The sequence below is a fragment of the Piliocolobus tephrosceles genome, chromosome 5 (genome assembly GCF_002776525.5).
Source record: "Piliocolobus tephrosceles isolate RC106 chromosome 5, ASM277652v3, whole genome shotgun sequence".
Lineage (NCBI taxonomy): Eukaryota > Metazoa > Chordata > Mammalia > Primates > Cercopithecidae > Piliocolobus > Piliocolobus tephrosceles.
In genome coordinates, this window is record NC_045438.1 from 163,836,752 (window position 1) to 163,843,631 (window position 6,880).

Here is a 6,880-nt window from a genome sequence, read left to right on the forward strand (position 1 = left end):
AATATAATATAATATAATATAATATAATATAATATAATATAATATAACATAACATAACATAACATAACATAATATAATAATATAATTTAATTTATTTAAGGACAGAGTCTCGCTCTGTTGCCCAGGCTGGAGTGCAGTGGCATGATCATGGCTCACTGCAGGCTCAACCTCCCCAGACTCAGGTGATCCTCCCACATCAGCCTCCCAAGTAGCTGGACTACAGGCACACACCACCACACCCGGCGAATTTCTGTATTTTTTTTTTTTTTGTGGAGACAGGGATTCGCCATGTTGCCCAGGCTTGTCTTGAAATCCTGGCCTCAAGCAATCTGACTGCCTTGGCCTCCCAAAGTACTGGGATTACAGGCATGAGCTACTGTGCTTGGCTTTATGTGTATGTTTTAATTTAACAAATATTTACATAGCACCTGCTATAGACCAGGTACTTTATGCATACTTGTTCATTTAAAACAAACAACTTTTAGGAAGATACTATTATTATCCTCATTTTGCAGATGAGAGAGCTGAGACTCAGAGAGGTTCACTAATCTGCCCAAGGTCTTGCAGGTCAAAGTGGCAGAGACGAGGCTTGAACCTAGGTTCTCTGGCCACAGTACTCAAGCCCTCTCCCACCACACTGTGCTATGCTGCTACTTTATACAGCACATTGATTGTCAAGGAAGTTTATAGGAGTGAGAATAACTACAACTTATTTTATCCTGGGACCCAGGGATCTTTGTATAAAGACTCTATTCCCTGCCCTTACATGGAGACATCTGTGAGTTGAGGAGGAGCCTTTGATTTATGGGTGGAGGGACCACGGTACCTGTATCTCTTCTCTATGGATGCAGGGCATTGAATGACAGCGAGCAGCTGACTGGGAGGGCCACTGGTCCCTCTCACTGCTTGCCAGTTTCAGTTAATTTCCATCTACTTTTTCTACGCCTCCCCACAATGATTCTTGCTTTTGTGTTTCACCAGGATCCAGATGGTGTTGTAAGCTCATTATTCCCACCATAAATCTTCAAAAAAATCACATATCAGTGATAGAGAACATATAAAGAGAAGACAACAGATCGTAGAAACATTAAAAAACAGGACAAAATTTGCACAGATCAGAAGTGTAACAGAAGCACAACTCAGGGGGATGTACTATCACAGGACTTTTGGATTTAGGTCCTAAAACAGGCACAGTGGATGAGAGTTTATATGCTGCAAAGTCATGAGCACTAAATGTACTTCACATGGGGCAGGGGTCCTGGGCCAGGCTCATTACATGCACCTAGGCAATGGGATTGGACTCTGCCTGCAAAGGAGGCTGAAAAAAGTTACTGCTGGCTGCATATTCTGTTTCAGGGCCTCTGGCTTATACCACTATCCAGGAGGGCTGGAGAAAGGAGATCCAGCCATGTATCTAGGACTTGAGCTAAGCTGCCTGCTGCATCAAAGGCAGAATCTGAGGTATCTCACTCACCACAACATGGAATTCCTAAGCCATCATTGTAAGATTTGGTTCAAGACTGGGAGATCTGAGAGAGGGGCCGGTGGAGGTGACCAGCAAACTGCTAGGCAGGGTGGGGTAAGTGGAGAAAGAGAGAGAAGAGGAAGAAACAGAGGAGAGAGGTGATAGGAGGGAGGGGGAGACAAAGAGAGAGAGAAGAAGTCGGCCGGGGAGGCGGGGCGGGGCGGAGAATTTCCACTCAATAGGAGCCTATAAACTAAAACTTTTTGTTTGTTTGTTTGTTTTTTTTTGAGATGGAGTTGCTCAGACTGGAGTGCAGTGGTGCAATCTGTGCTCACTGCAACCTCTGCCTCCCAGGTTCAAGCGATTCTCCTGCCTCAGCCTCCCGAGTAGCTGGGACTACAGGTGGATGGCACCATGCCTGACTAATTTTTGTATTTTTTTAGTAGAGATGGGGTTTCACCGTCTTGGCCAGGCTGGTCTCAAACTCGACCTCAGGTGATCTGTCCACCTTGGCCTTAGTGACTCTTCGGAGGACAGCTGTTTGCCTGCCTAGGGCTGCTACATGATCAAAAATAGCTGCTATTGTGTTGAGCCATTACTTCTTTGGATGGTCAAAGATATCAAGGAAAGAAAACTTATTTAAAAGATGAATAGGAAGTAATTTTAAAAAGGCAGAAATAAAATATCACTAGGTGAGTATGGAAAAGAATCAACTTGAAATCCTAGAAATAAGAACAATGATAAATGAAATCTAAAAATTCAATAGATCAAATTGAATGGAAACTTTAGACCAAACACGATTGAAGAAAAAATTGATGAACTGGAAATATCACCAGAAAGTACTACAGAGTGAAAATGAAACAAAAAATATGAAAGAGAAGTGAAGAGTCACAGAAGGGAGTTCAAAAAGCTCTAATAATCATAAGAGTTCCAGAAAAAGTCAATAATTGATTCAATGGTGGATTGTCATATTTGAAGATACAGATAATCCTTGACTTACGATATTTTGATTTATGAATTTTTTACATTATGATGGGGTAAAAGCAATATGCTCCTTAATTTACAATGGGGTTATATCTCAATAAACCCATCCTGAAACTTTACTGGGACATAACCCCACTGCAGGTTGAAGAGCATTTGTATATTGATGAGAATTTTTAAGAGTTGAAGAAAGCCACTGGCTCTTAGGTTAAAAGTGTACACTGAATCAGTAAAAATAAATCCACACATAAATGCCTTGTGCATACACAACACCAGTGTAATAAAACATTGGATATCAAGAATAAGGATAAAATATTAAAGGGTACTGGAAAAAAACAGTAAACCTATACAAGATGATAATTAGTATGACATCAGACATTTTAGCAATGATAGATTTGAGGAGACAATGAAGTAGTATCTTCAAAGTGCTGATGGAAAACATGGACAACGTAAAATTTTATACCCAGCAAAACTATTATTTACAAATTAAGACAAAATAAATAGACAAAGATTAAATTAGTTTACCAACTACAGATTCTCACAGAAAGAACTAATAGACATGAATTTCCATGAGATGAAAAGTGAACCAAGAGAGAAAGTACAGGATCTAAGAAGCAATGATATACACAAATAAAATACTTGGTAATGTACATTTTACAAAGATAATCAATGAGAAAAAAGTCTACCTTTTGTGTGTACATTAAAAAATGTTCAACATCTAGACAGCATTCACAAGGAAGAGGATGTTCAGTGAGTAGTTGAAACATGCTGAGATTCTTGAGAGGAGAATAAAAACTGAATAAATTTAACTTTCTTATAAATATTTATGGTTAATTATGATTGCTAAAAATCAAGGAGTAAAACTTAAAGAACAGACCACAATATATCCTTCCAAAGCAGGAAAAGTTAAGAAATAAAGAAAACTTTATCAAAGTTTGAGAAGTTAGGAAAGGAAAAAAGAAGAAGAAAAAGGAAAAACCAAAGCCAAAACCACAGGAATAAGATGGTAGAAATGTCCCCAAATAGCTCAGTAGTAAAATAAATGTAAATTGTTGGAGGCTTTTTATTTCTTCTTTTTTTTCAAGCTACAGTCCTCAACAGATGCAGATGAAGACCTTTTAAAAGACATAGATGTTCACATTTTATTTTTATTTGTATTTATTTATTTATTGAGACAGGGTCTTGCTGTGTCACCCAGGTGAGAGTACAGTGCCACGATCTCACTGCAGCCTCAACTTCCTAGGCTTAAGCAATCCTCCCACCTCAGCCTCCCAAGTAGCTGGGACCACAGGTGAATGCCACCATGCTTGGCAGAAAGTTTTCTGTGTTTTTTTGTAGAGATCAGGTTTTGCCATGTTGCCCAGACTGGTCTTGAACTCCTGGGCTCAAGTGATCCTCCTGCCTCAGCCTCCCAAAGTGCTGGGATTACAGGTGTGAGCCACTGTGCCTGGCCTAGATTTGAGTTTTAAAACTGAAATTCAGCTTTGTGCTATTTATAGGAGACATAGTTAAGAAGAAATGACACAGAATAGCTAAAAATTAAATGAAAAAAGCTAAATCAGACAAACACTAATAAAAAGAAAACTGACATAGCAAATTTAATAGCAGACCAAATAAATTTTAGGTCAAAAATTTATAAATAGGGATAAAGGAGAACATTTATGGCTGGGCGCGGTGGCTCATGTCTGTAATCCCAGCACTTTGGGAGGCCCAGGTGGGCGGATCACTTGAGGTCAGGAGTTCAAGACCAGCCTGGCCAACATGGTGAAAACCCTTCTCTACAAAAAATACAAAAATTAGTTGGGCATGGTGTTGTGCACCTGTAGTCCCAGCTACTCAGGAGGCTGAGGCAGGAGCATGACTTGAACCTGGGAGGTAGAAGCTGCAGTGAGCCACTGCACTCCAGCCTGAGCGATAGAGGAGACTCCATCTCAAAAAAAAAGAAAAGAAGAAAAAAAAAAGAACATTTACAATAGGAAAAGAACAATCCTGCAAGAATTAGCAGATTTGTATGTTCTTAGGATAACCTCAATATTTATAAAGCAAAACCAATAGAATACAAGGAATATAAGGAAATAGATTAAGCTGGTAAAAAAAAAAAATAAAGATACAAAGGATTTCAACAGCATAATTAAAAAGTTGGTCAAATTAGATAAATGGAGAACTCTGCACCTAACAAAGTGATTATGCATTATTTTCAAGCATACTTTGAATACTTAACAAAAATTGACCCTCTTGATAAAACAATCATATCTTCTGACTATAATACAGTTAAATTAGAAATCCACAGTTTAAAAAAGAGTATATGACATGAGATAAATCTATGTGTCTGAAAACTATAAAACCAATTCCCCAAAATCGTTTTTGGGTTAAAGAGGAAATCATAATAGAAATTGGCAAGGGAACACTTGTGGCTTTAGACATATATTATATACATATTAACTTGTTACCTTGCTAAAGTAGCAGCTTATTTTATTACCTTGACTTACTCTTGAACAGTTCCTTTTGTATTTTCCTGTTACCTCTCTACAGCCTCTCTAATCGTCAAGATTTTTGCTTTTATTTTGCTCAAAAAATATTTCTCAGAAACCCTCTTTACTTTTATAGCTTTTGTATTTTTATCCTTGTTCTTTATCCTCAATACCTTCTGCTTTTACATTGTAAACTTATCGTCTCCATAGTTTTTGGCTTTCAATGCTACTTTTGTATTTTTAACTTTTAAATCTCATAGACATCTAATCTTTTCTTTTACATATCTATCATCTCATTATTCCAAACTCTTTGAAAATAATAATTATATTTAAATATTTTAGTCCTTTTAAAACTTTTTGTTCTCTAACCTTTCAAAAATCTTCTCCAAATTTCCTACCTTGTAGATATGATTTTACCCAAGTGTTTTTGTTCTGTTAGCCCCCTTTTTTCTTAATGTCTAGGATAAGCACCATCTTTGGAACCATGGCCTCAAGTTGGTGGCATGGAGGGAACTCACACTTAACAGGCAGGGGAGCTTCAGGTCTGCTGGCTCTCTCCTCCCTCCCTGTCACCCCTCAACCTCTGGGCTGCCCTTTGGGCTCATGACAATGTATCTCAGAGCCCAAGGAGGTTGGGCTTCCGTTCTGGGGGACTCTGGAAGCTCCTGGGTTAACTACTGTCAGGGCTCTGGTTTTCTCCATGCAGATAAAGTACTTGATTTCCTGGAACAATTTTTCTTTCTCAGTCTGAGGGCTCTGATATATACATAACCTTTGCACTTGGGCCATCTACACGAACCACATGCCATGAGGCGGGAGGGAATGGAAGGAGACCAGGCGGTTATGACTGCAGACCTTGGCCTGACCCCAGGAAGTGCCGGGGTGGTTTTATTCCCTGGGCATCATAGCACTGTTTTCCAGGCTGGGCTTCTGTACCACTTGCTGTTAGACCATATTTTCAAATTGACCCACCTTCCTTTCCAGTGGGAATATGAACGTTTTTTTCTCTTGATGCATGATTCTCCTTAGCTTCCTCCCCTATTATGGAGTTCAAAAAGAATGTGCCTAGGGCAAAGGATTTTCTGCTTTCGGGGTCAAACATCAGGCTTGCTGCAAGTCTGCCAGGTAGAACGGCTTTCTTCATGTGGCGAGACCTAAAGTGAGCAGTCAGGTCCACCTGGGGACAAGGGGGCCAGACTCACCTGTCACTGGAGGCTGGGAAGGATTTTCAATGCACAGGAAGGTTCTTTGCCTCTCATCCATCTCACAAAAAAGGAAGACGACACACTTCTGGAGAGGTTAGAATCCTTGAAAGAAAACACGCCACACGCACTGACAACGCCCTCATCCTCACGCAGCTGCCCCCATCATAACTTCCCTTTGGTTTTCTACAGCCTGCCACTCAGTGCTCAAGAAAGAGCTCTCCTGGGTGCTTGGGGTTTTCAAAGCGAGGACCCTGACATTTTGGTCTTTATAAAAAAATACATCATTGGCCGGGCGCGGTGGCTCAAGCCTGTAATCCCAGCACTTTGGGAGGCCGAGACGGGCGGATCACGAGGTCAGAAGATCGAGACCATCCTGGCTAACACGGTGAAACCCTGTCTCTACTAAAAAATACAAAAAACTAGCCGGGCGAGGTGGTGGGTGCCTGTAGTCCCAGCTACTTGGGAGGCTGAGGCAGGAGAATGGCGTAAACCCAGGAGGTGGAGCTTGCAGTGAGCTGAGATCCGGCCACTGCACTCCAGCCCGGGCGACAGAGCGAGACTCCGTCTCACAAAAAAAAAAAAAAGAAAAAAAAAATACATCATTGAGGGAGACCTCAATTTTAAAACCTGCCTCTTCCCATTTTCAAGGAGGTTTATATTACTTGTTCCTCTGGTTATCAAGGAAAATAATTGAAAAGAGAATAAGTGCACTCTGATGTCTGTCACTTTTAGGCTATGCAGATGACAGGAATATCTTT

General features: G+C 40.3%; 1 long non-coding RNA gene across 2 annotated transcripts in view; it reads left to right on the forward strand.

The window, feature by feature from the left end:
- The window catches only part of LOC113225253, a 13,750-nt gene extending 8,074 nt beyond the window's left edge, over nucleotides 1-5,676 (forward strand). The window contains exon 3 of one of the 2 annotated variants that reach the window (XR_003309918.1): nucleotides 5,357-5,676. This is a non-coding gene — a long non-coding RNA (uncharacterized LOC113225253). The remainder of the gene's footprint in view (nucleotides 1-5,356) is intronic. The other variant, XR_003309919.1, reaches the window with a different exon arrangement.
- The last annotated feature ends 1,204 nt before the right edge of the window (nucleotides 5,677-6,880 follow it).